The sequence below is a fragment of the Camellia sinensis genome, chromosome 8 (genome assembly GCF_055761805.1).
Source record: "Camellia sinensis isolate YWXY chromosome 8, ASM5576180v1, whole genome shotgun sequence".
NCBI lineage: Eukaryota > Viridiplantae > Streptophyta > Magnoliopsida > Ericales > Theaceae > Camellia > Camellia sinensis.
In genome coordinates this window covers 196,277,245-196,293,727 of record NC_138968.1, presented here as the reverse complement: position 1 = coordinate 196,293,727, position 16,483 = coordinate 196,277,245, and positions in this window count along the sequence as shown.

Sequence of the window (16,483 nt, the reverse complement as noted above, 5' to 3'; positions counted from 1 at the left end):
TAAAGAGGGGTTTTGTCATTTTGACCAATATATGGGTATTTTGGGTCTTAAAATAAGGTTATTGATGTTTATTGATGATATTTGGACCTTTGGGTCAATGTTGAGAAAGGGGGAGAAAAGCCCTAATTTATTGTGATGAATTAATTTGTATAATTAATTTGGGAAAGTTATGGAGATATGAAAATGAGTTGGAACTAGTGAAATTGGATAATTGTGAGATTGAATGGTGAAGTTGGATTGATTAATCACTCCTTTGAAATTGTAGATAATTTATCTGTTTGATAATTTATTATCTGTTTAGAAATAATTGTTTTGGGTTATCGGTGGAGGATAGTCTTGATTGTTGTAGACACTGCATGATGATTAGGTGAATTAAAACTAATCAATTGAGTATGTCATTGAATATGATGGATGGAATAACACATTGAATATGTGCTTGGCTTGATCATTGTATATGATAAGTGTTTAAATACACAACATCTGTATATTGTTTGGGAGGAGATAGGGAATGTACTCCACGATTTGGGAGGAGATAGGGGATGTACTTCTAAACCAGATTTGGGAGAAGATAGGGGATGAACTCCAGTGATAATTAAGTTGGCCGGAGTGTCCAGGGTGAAAGTCCCGAAATCCTAATTGCGTTTGTGTAACGTAGATAAATTGAAGTATTGAAATGTTGATAATATGAGTTGTAGTCTCATTCGAACTTGACGTGTTGAAGTGTTAATTATGTGAGTTGTAGTCTCATGTTAATTGATTTTAACCGAAGCATTGTTGATATGAGCTGTAGCCTCATTTGAACTGTCTGGATGAATAGGGAACCATATCTATGAATTGGTTTGGATAATGAAATGGAAATGGATGTATGTTTGTTTATATGAGTTAAACATTTATCAAATGCCAATGTTTTAGTTATTGCTTATATTATGTTTAGCATATCTCTACTGGGCGTTGCCTCACCCTATATGAGACATCATTTTCAGGTTCAGGTGTTATGCCGCCACCAAGGCCTTAGCTTGGATGGTTTTGAGAGTTGAAGACTCTTTTGGTTGTTTTATTATTTTGGTGATACATGTAAATTAAGGCCAAGGGCTTATTTGTGAAGAGAGTTAGAACTCTTCTTTTGTTGTAACCGAGTGTTGACTTAGAAAGTTATAAGCCTACAGGGCATTTACTTTTGATATCAACATGTATTACTTTTGTAAGAATACTCTGATGAATGAAAATATACTTTATTCTCTTGTCCATAAATATCATGAATGTTGGGTTTATATGTATTATTTCGAGGGCGTTACAAAAATTGTAAAAAAATATAACTTAATATAAAGTTCTCGTAAACTGTGAATGAGTGTTGCCTTTCTATTAAAATTTAGAAGCCAAAAATTTGTGATTTTTATTTTATTTCATTTTATTTTTTTTTAAAAAAAAAACTCCTAATGTGGAAAGGAGAAACATAGATATAGTCATTAAATTAAAAGATATGACAGATAATGTGATTTTCCAAATAAAGTCTTCCAAGTAAATCCATTTATTATTATTTGGCATAAATTTTTTTATAATATTGCTCTATATTTTTACACTACACAACCTGTAAATGATAGTAGATGCGCGTTCGACCCTTAAATTTTGATGTCATTAATGTAAAAATCTAGAACAATATTATTAACATTTATATGCCTGTAGACACCCCATTTTTGACCGTCCTCAAGACTTGGATGTCATCGTTTGAACACTCGGTGATCATCCACGTTTGTGTTCGTCTTGAGTTCTAGAGGTCTCGGCTACGCGCCTTGCCTTAGGACCTCTCGACTCGACTGTGTTGTGTTTGGTTTTGCACCAAACACTTGTGTTTTTGTTTGGAGGGCAGGGAATGGCGTATTGGCTATCCCCACTCCTCACCGGCCATGACTTGAGGCTACCGGCCGTGTCTTCTTGCCACCGGCCATTGGTGATGGCCGGTCGGCACTTTGTGTGGTCGACCGACCATTTAGTTGGCCGATGGCATCCTTTTCTGGCTGGTACCACATTGTTGCCTCTTGCAGGCATGGTGCATGCCAGCTGTGCCAGCTGGGATGCATAGATCCTCCCCCCACACACGTGTGTGGCTATTTTGGCCCCTTTGCCCCACTTTTTTTGATCCAAACTTCTTCTAAAAGATTGCACCCTTTGCTCAAGCTTCTTGAGGAAGCTTGACCCTTTGTCTTAGCTTCCTCAAGAAGCTTGGACCTTTGGGATAGCTTCTCTTAGAAGCTTGGTCCCTTTGACCCTTTCATTTAGCTTCTCTAAGAAGCTTCAAGCCTTTGCCTTGTCTATATAAGGAGACCTCTCTTCTCCATTTGAGAGGTTCAGCAAAACCAGACCTTATATTATATATATTTGATATATATCACTCTCTTTCTCTCTCTATATATCTCCCTCTATCTCTCTCTTCATTTGTATGTGTTTGAGGGCCTAAAAGTGTAGTTTGTTCTTAGTTTTGCACTAGAACACCTACTGTTACACCATACTTCGACTTGGGAGGTGTTGAAAGGTTGTTCTTGGAGTTTTGAGCTGGTTTTGATCATAAGGAAGAGGCTGAGGTTGCTGTTCTTCAAGTGTTCTTCAAGGGTAACACCATTTGCTTTATATTCCCCAATCTTGTACTAGTTTTTAACCCACTTTGCATGCTGTTTTAGACTTTGTGTATAACTTGAAAAAGTCTTGTATTTGCATGCTTAAGATCTTTCATTAAGGTCATTTTGTTGTTTGGGGTCGACCTCCCCCTCTTAGGCCTTGTTTGGCTCTTTTGGTGCTCTCTTTGTTAAGCTTTGAATACTATTGTGTTTTGGCGTTCTCACCACTGAAATCCAATGGATTTTCAGTGGTGATGAAGAGGGTTTGAGGTCTTGCATAGGGAAGGGACACCCCTCTCCTTTTATCTCTCTTTTGTTTACATTTTTGGCTCATAAGGGTAGCATGCATGCTTAGTTGCTTTTGGCTTCATTACATGTTTTGGGTGTTATTGGGTCATATTACATGTTTGTTTTTGGTCGGATTTATGCCCCTTTGCATGCATAATATACTTGCTTTACATTCCTCCTCTTTACCTAGAAATGCATCTTGCCTTTAAGACCATCATGCGTGCATGTTCTTGCCTAACTTTGTGAAGTTCTTGGTCATATTTCATCATGCTTAAGGTCTGTTAGGCACTAATTTGATCATATTTGCCATGTTTGGTATAACCTCTTTGCATTTTGGCTTGTGAGCCTTTAGTGTGTGAGTCATGAGCATGCTTGAGTTGGGTTGTTTTAGTGATTTGGAATCATTTCTCATGCCATTTCAGTCCCTAATCCATGCTTGTATGCTGGCATTCATCATCCCTTTCATGCCTTGAAGTGTTGTTCTTTTATGCCTTGAAATAGGTCTTAAATGCATGCCTCTTGGTTTGTGTCCCTTAGCTGTCATATCAGTGGGTTTTGGGGGCCCTTTTTGCATGCTAAAACTTTGTTTTGTATTGAAAAGTTCATGCCATGTTTGATTGGGGTAGGTGTTGAGTAATGCCCTCTTTCGTGCCCTTGAATGCCTTCTATCTTACACCCATCCCCTAGCATATTTTGGCATCATTCTTCGCATGCTTTTCAGAGTTTAACATGAGCGTTTAATGTCCATGTATATCACCTTTGAGTGTTCTTGAGACTAGCCTCCCATGCTTGGGTTTTTGGCTCATTGGTGTGCATGTTTGCATGAGCACTTGTCCATTATTTTTGGCACTTTTGGCCACTATTTTGGGGTGTGGTTGAGGCCTCCCATTTTAGTTTAAGACCACCCTTGTATATAGTTGCATACTTAGCATGTTACATGTTGCATTTCATTAGTTGCATGCTAGCATTATGTCTTGTTTGCATGTTTGCATATTGTTTAGTTAGTTGCATCACATAGTCTTGTTGCATGCTTGATATGTTCATGTTTAGCTTGCATGAATAGGTAGCATGGCATTGCATTAGGTGCATTACTTTGCATTGTATATGGAATACATCGCATTACATTTTTCTTGGTTTGGGGTGTCAAACCAAGTATGAGGATTGAGAAGTGTTCGTACTTGAAGTGACGAAACACGTTTCAATCCTCGGTCGCTAATGCCCTTGATCTCAACATGATAGGGCATTGGCACTCATTTGTTTTATTGCATGCATTTACATTGATTGGCAAACTTGGTGTCTTAGGCCATCATGCATTGAAATGCGTGATTAGTGGCTCGAGTACCAAAGGCCACACTCCCTTGAATCCATAACATGATTGGAAGAGTGACCATGCACACATTTGCTTGAAAATTTCATGCCATATACTGCTTGCCCTCTGCTGCTGTCAACTGCAGGATTCTACAGGAATAAATGGCCGACTGGCCACCTCTAGTGCCGACTAGCCAGCAGTGTCTAGCCGATGACACCATCTTTGGTCGATAAGCCTGTTCCCATAGCCGGTGACCTTTTGTCCTGGCCGGTGGCACTCCATAACACTTAGAAGGAAGCTCAAGGCAGTTCTGGGGACTTTCATAATTTTCAGAGGGGTGAGGCAATGTAAATAGAGGCAACAGTGGCATGGTACCGGGTTTTCAGGCAAGGCGGATCGAGCATGCATCATCCACGCATCCCGAGGCAAGGCTGCGGCCACCTTCCTTCTGCATTTAATTTGTTAAATAATTAGAAGTTCTGTAATAATTAATTTAATAGCATTCCTTTGGTTGTGTAATATTTATTCGGACCCACCGAGCGAGGGCAATTGTGTAATAAGTGTGTGTGAGTGTGTGTATGTTTTCCAACCCCCACTTCTTTCTTCCCTTTTATTTATTAGCTTTTGATGGTTAGTATTAGGACATATTTAAATTAGCATACCTTATGTTATGCATGCGTGCATTCATACATTTGTCTTGCATGCACCGAGCTCGGCGCATCATGCTAACTGCATTGTATTTCAACTCCAAATTGAATACGTGTTATCTATTGCATTTCACATGCCATGTTTAGGATAGTCGAGCCTATCTAGATTGTATCTTTGCATGTGTTGCTTTAGCCATTTTAAACATGAACTAGCATCATGCATATGATTACTAACTAGTTTCTGTTTTGGCTTGGAGTACTCGGTAAGCATTTATGTTTTAGCATCCTTGCATGAGTGTGAGTGTTGCCATGATAGCATGCTTACCATGAGGCTACATGCTTACGTGTTATAACTGCCTGAATGCCTGTGAGTGAAGGTTGGGTTACTTAAATTGGAACAATGCATTGAATGCAATTTTTAAGCCCACTTGAGGGTGGCAAAATTCATGTCTTAAGCCTACTTGCGGATAGCACCATCAAACCATTTTCAAATAAACAAACATGACATGTTTCGTTCCAATTTAGGCGACTTAGTCTATACTTGTATGCTGTGCGCATGAAACAAGCCCGCGGGGGACCTCGCTACAGCTCGGACTCGATTTGTAGTTACGGTTCTAAGTCTGAACCAAAGAGTCCAAATCCGGCAAATCGTTTTTGAGAAAACAGATTTTTTGAAAGAAGTGCCAAATATGGACTGCTTTGCCAGATACAGAGTCGCCACCTAAATATTTTATTTTGGGAAATTTAGGAAACCCTGACTCGTTGCCAAAGGCCACGTGTCCGTCATCACCAAAGTTGCCTCGGCTCGGGAACTTGGGTACGATTGGGGAAGGTCACTTCGTGAGCACCCCCGCTCGCCCGATCAAAGATCAGCCTCTACTAACCATGATATCAATTTTTGAAAACTTTGTGTGTCCTTATTCCGGTTATTAGCCTAGGTTACTATGTGATGCGCACAGCATACAAGTATAAACTGGATCGCCTGAATTGGAACAAAAACATTTCATGTTCGTTTTTTGAAAATGGTTTGCTACCCGCAGGTAGGCTTGAAATATTTGATGATTTACTCCAATTCAGATAACCCAGCCTTCACCCACAGGCATTCAGGCAGTTATATCACATAAGCATATATCCTCATGGTAAGCATGCTATTCATGGCATTCACTCACACGCATGCAAGGATGCTAAAGCATAAAACTTAGCGAGTACTCCAAGCCAAAATAGGAACTTATTAGAAATCATGCATGAATCCTAAGTATACAGAAATGCCTAATGCAACACATGCAAAAATGCAACTATAGCAGGCTCGGCTATTCTAAGATGGCATATGAAATGCTACAACTATCATGTATTCAATTTGGAAATTGAAAGTACAATGCAGTTAGTATGATGCGCCGAGCCCGGTGCATGCAAAACAGATGAATGAATGCAAACATGCTATCATACTGTATGCTAATTAAAATATGCCCTAATCTAACCATCATAAGCAGGTAAATAAAAGGGAAGAAAGACGTGGGGTTGGAAGACATACAACACACACACGCACACTTATTACAGTTATGCCCTCGCTCGGAGGGTTCGAATAAATATACAGTCCCAAATGAAAAAAAAATATTACAATCCAAATATTACAGTCCGAAAAATATACAAATTCCTACTTAATTAACAAATTAACTAAGAAAGTACATAAAAACTGGCATGCAAGCCAGGGACTGCCTTGCTTTTGATGAATGATGCATGTCTGGGCTGCCTTGCGCGGAAATCCACTGGGATGCCCCAATTAGCCTCTGTTTACACCTGTTCTTGAAATGCGCGCCAAGCTTCGGAAGACTACTGATTCTTGATTTTTACTGCATCAGAGAGCAGGAAAGGGGCATAGCAATGTATTTTCACAAATATATGCATGCCTCGATCCTCGTGCCACCAATCACGCATATCGAGACATGATGGCCGAGGAGTCGAATTGCACAACTCAATATAGAATGAATGCACGTATAAACACAACAACAACCTAACTCCATCATGGATAATCCGGAGTGTCGGTGACTGAGGAATTGAGACACGTTCCGTCACTCGGAGTACGAAACGCACCTCGCTTCCCGTGCCCGGGCTAACTCCTATTCCGAACATGATGCAATATGCATGACATGCATGAAATGCAACTAAGATACAATCCTAACATACACAATGCTATGAAAATGAGATGCCTCGAAATGCGTGCACACGGGCATGCAAACCGAGGCAATGGCATATGCAATGCAAATGCATGGAAATGGCATATAGAATGCAACATGGACTTGTACTCACATGAGAGAGCCTCAGCCACACTCACATGAGAGGCCGATGGATGAAAATGAAGTGCCTCGAAATGCGTGCACACGGGCACGTAAACCGAGGCAATGGCATACGCAATGCAATGGCATGGAAATGGCATATAGAATGCAACATGGACTTATACTCACATGAGAGAGCCTCAGCCACACTCACATGAGAGGCCGATGGATGAAAATGAAGTGCCTCGAAATGCGTGCACACGGGCACGCAAACCGAGGCAATGGCATACGCAATGCAATGGCATGGAAATGGCATATAGAATGCAACATGGAATTATACTCACATGAGAGAGCCTCAGCCACACTCACATAAGAGGCCGATGGATGAAAATGAATTGCCTCGAAATGCGTGCACACGGGCACGCAAACCGAGGCAATGGCATACGCAATGCAATGGCATGGAAATGGCATATGAGCATGCTAATAGATTTTCAGCAATGGAACATGGGGGAAAACAGCCCCGAAATGAGGCGAAAACACACCCGATGCGCGGAATAGTCCCGAAACACGAATTTTGGCACCCGAAATGGCCTATAGCTATACCAAACATGCATAATATGGACATGGAATGTAAATACAGAAGCAGGGAAGCCCCAAAATTAGCATTTTACCAGTACAAAACATGGCCAAACAGCAAACCAAGATAGGGCAAAACTAGCATGCAAGAAATGGCCCTAAACATGGGATTAAGAAGCAACTCATAGCTGCTGGCCCCAAACAGGTTAGGGTCCTTCAACAATGTTGAAGAGGGACCCAAAATAGGACTATTTAAAGTTTATGGTAGCCCCAAAAAAAGTATAAAAATATATTAGAAATGCAATGCAAAAATGAGGCTCAAAAGTGGCTATAACATGAGGTATGCAAAATATTCGCCAAACGGCCAAAGACCCTTAATGAAACATGTTAATAAGGTCAAAATAAGACTATCTCTAGGCCTGTAAAATGGCCAAAAACAAAATCATGATAGGCTAACAAAACATGCAAGAATGGGGAATAAAAGAGAGATATAATGTGAAGTGGCATATGGAGGTCCCAAACCATGAAAGGCCCTAAATGAAACATGAAGAATGGACCAAAATAAGACTATTTTCAGAACTGTAAAATGGCCAAAAACGAAAGCATGGTAGGCTGCCAAAGCATGCAAAAATGGGACCAAAAAAGGAGTATAAAGGCAAGTATAGCATGGAGGTCCCAAAAAGTGTTGAGCCCTTCTTCAATGTTGAAGAGGGGCTCAAAATAATCCTATTATCAGTTTACAACATGCTCCAAAACAAATCACACACAAGCTAAAAATATCATACAAGAAAATGACATTTTAGAGGGATAATGAAGCAAGTGCAAGATGGAGGGCTCAAACAGGGTTGAGCCCTTAATGAGACATGAAAATGAGCTCAAAAGTAGGCCACTTTCAGTTATGGCTGGAGCTCAAAGCAAAAAGCATAGATGGCTAAGAAATATTGCAAAGAAAAGCTCAAAAAAAGGGAAATGGTAACTCACCTTTGGAGACAAGTCTTTTGTTGCTTCTTGGACCAATTTGCAGCACCTTTAGCCTTTGAGAAGCCCTCCTTGTTGCTGGAAATGATGTGGTGATGGTGGTGCTTGGTGGTGATGAAGAAAACAAGGTGTAGGACTTAAGAATTCTTAGGAAAATGAGGAAGATGGAGGGAGATATGTGTATTGAGGCTTGAAGACAATTTTTTCCAACCCCAAAATGTGATGTTGCCTGCTGGTTATAAGGACCAAAAAGGGGGTGTAAAGGTGGGGGAAAAGGAGGCCAACTTTCCCCCACCAAATATCCCCCGGATATTGATATTTTCTGGGGGATAAAGCTATACAGCTGTAAAGTGAACAGTGTGAGGATCTCGACCGGCCAGTTATTTTGGTTGCAGGTGGCCGGCCGGCTAGGGGTCAAAAGGGTCAAGCTGATTTAGTGGCCGGCCACCACATGATGGTGTCCTCCCATGTGTGTACATCACAAATATGTGGTTCAAAGTTCAAGAATGTGACCCCAAGGTGTTCAACATTAGCCCGGAAGGAGGGGTTCAAAAGGGTCAGGTGGAATTACTGGCCGGCCACCAACTTTTAGGATCCTCCCAAGTGTGTACATCACAAATATGTGGTTCAAAGTTCAAGAAAGTGGCCCCAAGGTGTTCAACATTAGCCCGAAAGGAGGGGTTCAAAAGGGTCAGGTGGAATTACTGGCCGGCCACCAACTTTTAGGATCCTCCCAAGTGTGTACATCACAAATAAGTGGTTCAAAGTTCAAGAATATGACCCCAAGGTGTTCAACATTAGCCCGGAAGTGTGAAAAACGGGCGCCGGAGGGCGTCGGAGGATATATAACTGGTTGCTGCAACAATTACTGGCCTCCCACCCTTCAGTGACCTCCCCGGTGATAAAACAGAGGTACCTGCCAAAAATAAACGAAAACCGTTGCAAAACGAATGTTCGGGGGCCAAAACGCGCAGTTCGAGGTCCCGAAAATGGGCTGTTAAGCACCGAAAGTGGCATTCGGCCACGAAGTGGGTTTCTCAGACCCCAGTGTCCCTCAAAAGGGAGAAAATAGGAAGTATGCCAAAAATCAGAACAAACGGAGATGGTTAGGCGGTCCCGAACCGAGGCACACGGCCAACGATTCTGAAAAATCGGAAATCGGACTCCGAAATGAGCAAAATGGCCTACGGCCACCAAATGTAGCCCACGGACATTGAGAGATGGTCTATGGGACCTCTCCCTTCCCTCAGGAAAAGAAATCGAGAAAATCGAGCCTGGTTCGCAAACCGAGGCAAGGTACAAAAGAAGGTTCAGAAGTCCGGAGGCAGGGCTCACGGCCGTAACTCTGAAACTTCTGAACGAGCACGATATGCAACGTCACCGAGCGCTCAATCGGTGATGTCTGAGTCTTAAGGTCGGTCAAAAATGGGGTGTCTACAGTTGCCCCTCTTTGACAGAACTCGGAAGTCACAAGTGACGGGAGTGAATGTCAAAGCCCAGAGATGACCCATTTTTGACAAGGCCGAAGACTTAGACAAACGTACAAGATAAACAGAGATGTGCCTGCAGGCATGCCCGCAGGCAAAGGGGAAAAAATGCAAAATGATATGCACAGAGCTGGAGGTAATTCAATGGTCATGCAAATGCAGCAAGCTGTAATGAAGCAAGTATTCGCAAATAGATGCAACAGTTTTAAGCAAGAATGCAAGGCAACAACTACATTTCATGCAGTTAAGAATGCGGAGGATTATTCAATCCCCGCCACGTCTCACTCGGAGAAGATACGATACTTGCGCGATTCGTCTGGTCGCACCAGCCTCAATTGAACCGTACATACAATATCGTGCCTGTAAAAGAGAGAAATTGCAACAAGTACAATATGCTACCAACATATATTTAATGTGATTCCGAAAGTTTGACACACGCAGTGCCGGTGAGTGAATGCATCGCAATGCAAGAGTGGAACATGCGTGACAACGCATGCTCAAACACAAAGGTATGGCAATATCAAGGAATGTGCATAACAATGCAAGTATGCGCATGAGAATGCAAATTATGTGCATGATAGTACAAAACGAGCATAAATCAGTGTGCCCGTTTGTTGTAAAATAACGAGCACGAAAATGCGTGTTTCGGCGAAGGCAACTCGATCACGGCCTCCGATCCGCTTCCCGGAAAGGCTACAACTCATTCAAAAAGGATACACTTTGATTTTGATGAATGATGATGAGACACATGTCAGATCCCGAAGCTGAAGTTCCGGCGGATCATTTCGCGACAGAAAGTGTACTTTTCTTGAATTTTTTCAGGTCCCGGGAACTCCAATCTTCCTCAAAATTTGCAGGGAGCTAGGTGAGCCTGTGAGGGACATGGCCGGCCGTTTATCTTCCCAAGGGGAGGCCACCGGCCACTTTTGCAAAAAGTAATTGGCTGGCCGGCTGGTTTTCCAAAAAGAAAATGGCTGGCCGGCTAGAAAAGGTGGCCGGCCGGCCATGTGCCCAAATCCGAGGGCATTTTGGTCTTTTCACCTCCTTTTTCATGCTCCTTCATCCCAAGACTTGGAGCCTATATAATGCAGCCGAGATTTCTTCCTCTCTTGCCTCCTACAACACTTTCTTCTCCAGATCTGAGTTCCATATGCGTTTTCCAACGCCCCACGCAAGTTGTTTCCGCAAAAACATTCAGTTTCAAGCACTTTGAAGCGATTAAATTTCGGTTTCGGAGCTTCTTTTCTCATTTTCGCCACTTGAGGTAAGTTTGTCTCAATATTTGGAAGATTTTCTCGGGAGTTGACTTTTGTTGACTTTTTCATTTCCCGAGAGTTGACTTTTGTTGACTTTTTCCAATTTTGGTTCATTTTCGCTCATTTTTGCTCCTTTTGCAGATTCTTTGAAAATGGCGGGTAATTCTCCCCACGGTGAAGGATTTCCAGGTGCCGGAGACGATTTTGATCCCATGACTTTGCCCCCGAGGACCCGACCTTTTATTCCCGAGAGGTACAACCCGCCAGCACATGTCCTTCCGCGTGCCGTTTTCCGTCACTTCACTAGCTTTGACGAGCGAGCACCTGGGGATCTGCTTCTCCGAGAGCCAGAGCATCACCTCTCTCATGAGGCCCGAGAGGTATTTACTTCATTTTCTGCATTTTTCGTACATTTCAGCACCTTTGCCATGCTTGAACACGCAGTTTAGCTTATGACATAGTACTTTGCTTGCATCCTGAACACGTAGTTTAAACACTCGAATTTCTGAACACTTGGCTCATTAATTAATTGCGAACACACAGTAAACATTAGTTAAGAGGTGGACACACGGCTCAAACACTGATTTGTCGAACACACAGCCCGAATTCGAAAGTGAACACACAGCCCACACTTTAAATTTTCTGAACACACAGCCCAGATTAGAACAGTGAACACGCAGCCCACACTGATTGAAAGTTGAACACGCAGCCCAAACTTTAAATTTTCTGAACACGCAGCCCACACTAGTTGAAAGTTGAACACGCAGCCCAAACTTAAATCTTCTGAACACGCAGCCCAGATTAGAATAGTGAACACGCAGCCCACACTAGTTGAAAGTTGAACACGCAGCCCAAACTTAAATTTTCTGAACACGCAGCCCAGATTAGAATAGTGAACACGCAGCCCACACTAACTGAAAGTTGAACACGCAGCCCAAACTTTAAATTTTCTGAACACGCAGCCCAGATTAGAATAGTGAACACGCAGCCCACACTGATTGAGAGTTGAACACGCAGCCCAAACTTTAAATTTTCTGAACACGCAGCCCAGATTAGAATAGTGAACACGCAGCCCACACTGATTGAAAGTTGAACACGCAGCCCAAACTTTAAATTTTCTGAACACGCAGCCCAGATTAGAATAGTGAACACGCAGCCCACACTGATAGAAAGTTGAACACGCAGCCCAAACTTTAAATTTTCTGAACACGCAGCCCAGATTAGAATAGTGAACACGCAGCCCACACTAATAGAAAGTTGAACACGCAGCCCAAACTTTAAATTTTCTGAACACGCAGCCCAGATTAGAATAGTGAACACGCAGCCCACACTGATAGAAAGTTGAACACGCAGCCCAAACTTTAAATTTTCTGAACATGCAGCCCAGATTAGAATAGTGAACACGCAGCCCACACTGATAGAAAGTTGAACACACAGCCCAAACTTTAAATTTTCTGAACACGCAGCCCAGATTAGAATTTGCATGTAGCTTATTTCACTTCATCGGCACACAGCCCATTTCATTCCATTGGCACGCAGCCCAGTTCATCTCATTGGCACACAGCCCATTCATTTCGTTATTGACACATGTATTCATTCTGAATGCAGGTTGGTTCTCGCAGTGTACGGGGATACGGTTCCACCGCCGCGCAGGACTGGTACGCTGAGCTCCCGGAGGGTGTCCGAGATTTGGTAGACTTGGCAGGGTTCGGGCCCTTCTGCGTTGGGTTGTCACGTTGTTCCGCCAGGAGGACACTGATGGCGGCATTGGTAGAGAGATAGTGGGACACCACCAACTCCTTTCATTTCTCTGCCACTGGAGACATGACCATGACGCCTCTAGACTTCGCTGTATTGACTGGTTTGGACATAGGAGGTTGGCCTATCCCCTATGATGAGGATATGGGAGAGTGGAAGGCCGCTTGGATGTATTTATTGGGGGCTCGCCCGCCTGTTGACAGGGTTTCTGGGAGAGTCCGATACACTTGGTTCTCTTCCCACTTCCGGCGGGCGGAGATGGTGCCCGAGACTCCTGAGGAGACGGAGCAGTACGCCCGTGGTTTCCTTATATTCCTCTTCGGGACTACCCTGTTCACCAATAGAGGGAACACAGTCGGGCTATACCTGCTGAGCGCTCTGGTTGACCTATCACAGGTCAGTCGATATGACTGGGGTGGCGCCGGCCTGGCTACCCTTTACTTTTATATGAGCGCGACCTCCCGCGGGCGGGGAGATTTACTTGGCGGCTACTGGAGAGCCTGGGAGGTACTTTTCTGTCCCCTTGATTTACATTTCTGCTCTTCATTACTTGTACATTGCACACACAGCGCACTTTTACAGTCTATATTTTGCTTTCAGCATTTCGTACTTACATTCTGCACTGCTTTTCTCAGCTATGGGTCTATTTATACTTCCCAGCATTAGCCCCAGAGTTGGAGGTGGAAGGGCTTCCCATGACCCCATACTCACTAGTGTTCGAGGGCCCGCACCAGCCGAGACCCCGAGAGACCCTCATTTACTTGCGACAGTATTTTGACACTGTGCGGCATTTGGAGGTACTTCAGAACTTTCAGTTCCTTTCATTTTCATCTTTGATTTGCTCTGTATATTCCCGATTTCTGATTGGTTTATGCATTTATCATCTGCAGATCTCATGGCAGCCTTGGGCGCCCCTGGGTGATGGTCTCCGACTTCAGTATACCGGAGGGTCGGACACCTCCCAGTATAGGGTCCTGCTCGAAGGGCCGGTTGGCAGGGCATGGTTCCTGGGGGAACGCTTTCTGCGTCAGGTATGGGGGTATCTTTCTGAGGATCCTCCCGCAGTCCCCCCAGTCAGTATGCGGACTACTGACAGGCTCTCTTTCTCGGAGGTAGTCAGCGCTATGCTGGGTAGCGATGCTTTACTATATCTCGAGGAGGGGGACTATGCCACTTACCGTCACATATATTTGATGCCTCCATTGACGGGAGCTCGCACCCCGATGACGAGACCTGCTGGTATGTCATCCTCGGGCCAGGCTCGGGCTCGGGCTGCAGACGCCCCTTCTACTAGTAGGGCTGGTACATCTAGAGGTGGGGGTAGACCGGTTCCTCCGGTTCCGTCAACTTATCCTCATCCTGGATGGCCAGATATGCCAACTGAGTTGATGGCGTGGCAGTATGGGGCTATCTCTCCGACCCCGATTCCGCTAGAGCCTCCGATGCCCAGTGATCGATACGCCATTGATCCTGACTCACCGCTGGTATGCTCCACTGTTTTTCATTCATCATTCAGATGTTTAGACATTCTTTTGTTCACTGATGATTACGAGCTCATATTTGCAGCAATCGCGAGGGTACATGGAGGAGGTGGTTGGACTGGTGGCCACACTCGAGGGCATGGTCCTGCGTAGGGAGGCATAGTTGTCTGTCGTGGGCATTCAGGTACCTTTCAGTTTTCTAGCATTTATCATACTTCTGATGACATGCTGATTTCTACTGCATCGATAGACTACTTGTGTAGAGCACATCTGACACACACCCCACTTGTACACTGTATTTACATGCACCCACTTCACGTAGCCTTTGCTTATATCTGCATCTGATGTATATATTTGGACTGATGTATTTGAATTGAACTCTTTGTTTTCAGATGCCTTCATGGTCCAGTCAGCCGCAGGCCAGGCCACCTGGGCCTCCTTGGGGAGCTGGGCCATCTGGGCCTTTTCAGGGAGTTGGGTCATCCGGGCCTTTTCAGGGGGCTGGGCCATCCCGGCCTTTTCAGGGAGTTGGGTCATCCGGGCCTTTTCAGGGGGCTGGGCCATCCCGGCCTTTCCGAGGAGCCGGGCCATCTAGGCCTCTTCGAGGAGCTCGAGGAGGGCCTGTCCGCAGACGCAGGGCTCACGTTGTAGAGGCGGAGCCTGGTGAAGAGGAGGAGGAGGAGGATGATGATGAGGAGGAGGAGGCTACCGACCGTCAGTCAGAGACATCTGCTGAGGAGGGGGGCTCCGGTCTTGGTTCAGGGAATAGAGGCGAGGCTGAGGGGGATCCTGAGGATGACAGCTCCGACCCAGATGATGATGATGGTGCAGAGGTTGTCCCGCAAAAGAGGATGAGGAGTGCTTCTCATTCCCGCTCCCGAGGACATTGATGCTGCTGTTTCCTGCTTTATTTTTCTTTTGCTAGTAGTTTGTAGCACTTTGCACATTGTTAGGCAATTTTATTTTTTGTAAAACTTGTACCTTTGTTTGTTGTAAAGCATGATGGAATGAAACAGCTTTTGAAAAGGTGTTTGTATTTTAAACTTTTAGCATCGTATCGTATCATTTTATTTTGCGCAAAAATGAAATTGAATGGTAATGTGCATTGTGTAATCACCAAGTCAGGTAGTGAACCGACGCAACAAACTAAGCAACTCAACTTACTAAGATATAACAGAACCTTTAGCAAGTTTACAGCTCGATAAACATAATGCAATAACGTTGACAACGCAAATAAACAAAACCTAAACAAAGATTGTTTAAACAAAGAGCAATGACTCGAAAACACGAAACACGTCCGCTTGACAAACAACTCGATAAGCAAAACAACAACTCGATAATCAAAACAACAACAACAGAGTGGACTTTGGACGATCTGGGCACCGGAACGCATCCTAAACAGAGGGAAATGAAGGCCTTTGACTTTCCCGTTGCATGGAAATGCTTGAAACTTTCCCTCGAATGGGTAAAATAGGGTCAAGGGGATACACTGGAGCATTGCCGGCCACCTTTGGGAGCCGGCCTGCCAATTTTGTGGAGAGAGGGAGCCGGCCGGCCAGTTTTGTAAAAAGTAAATGGCTGGCCAGCCAGAAAAGGTGGCCGGCCGGCCATTTATTCCTGCAGCCACCTGGTTTTTGACACGTGTCCCCGTAAATAGTGTTTTTCTCTCTATAAAAGCCTCAACTTCGGGAACATTCATTTCATCTTAGTTTTACACAAAGATGGAGGCGTTTCTCGCGGAAAATCTCACATCTTGGATCTCTTCTCTAGATGGCTCGGAAAAGCTGAACTTCCGGGGTTTCAGCTTGAATGCACTAT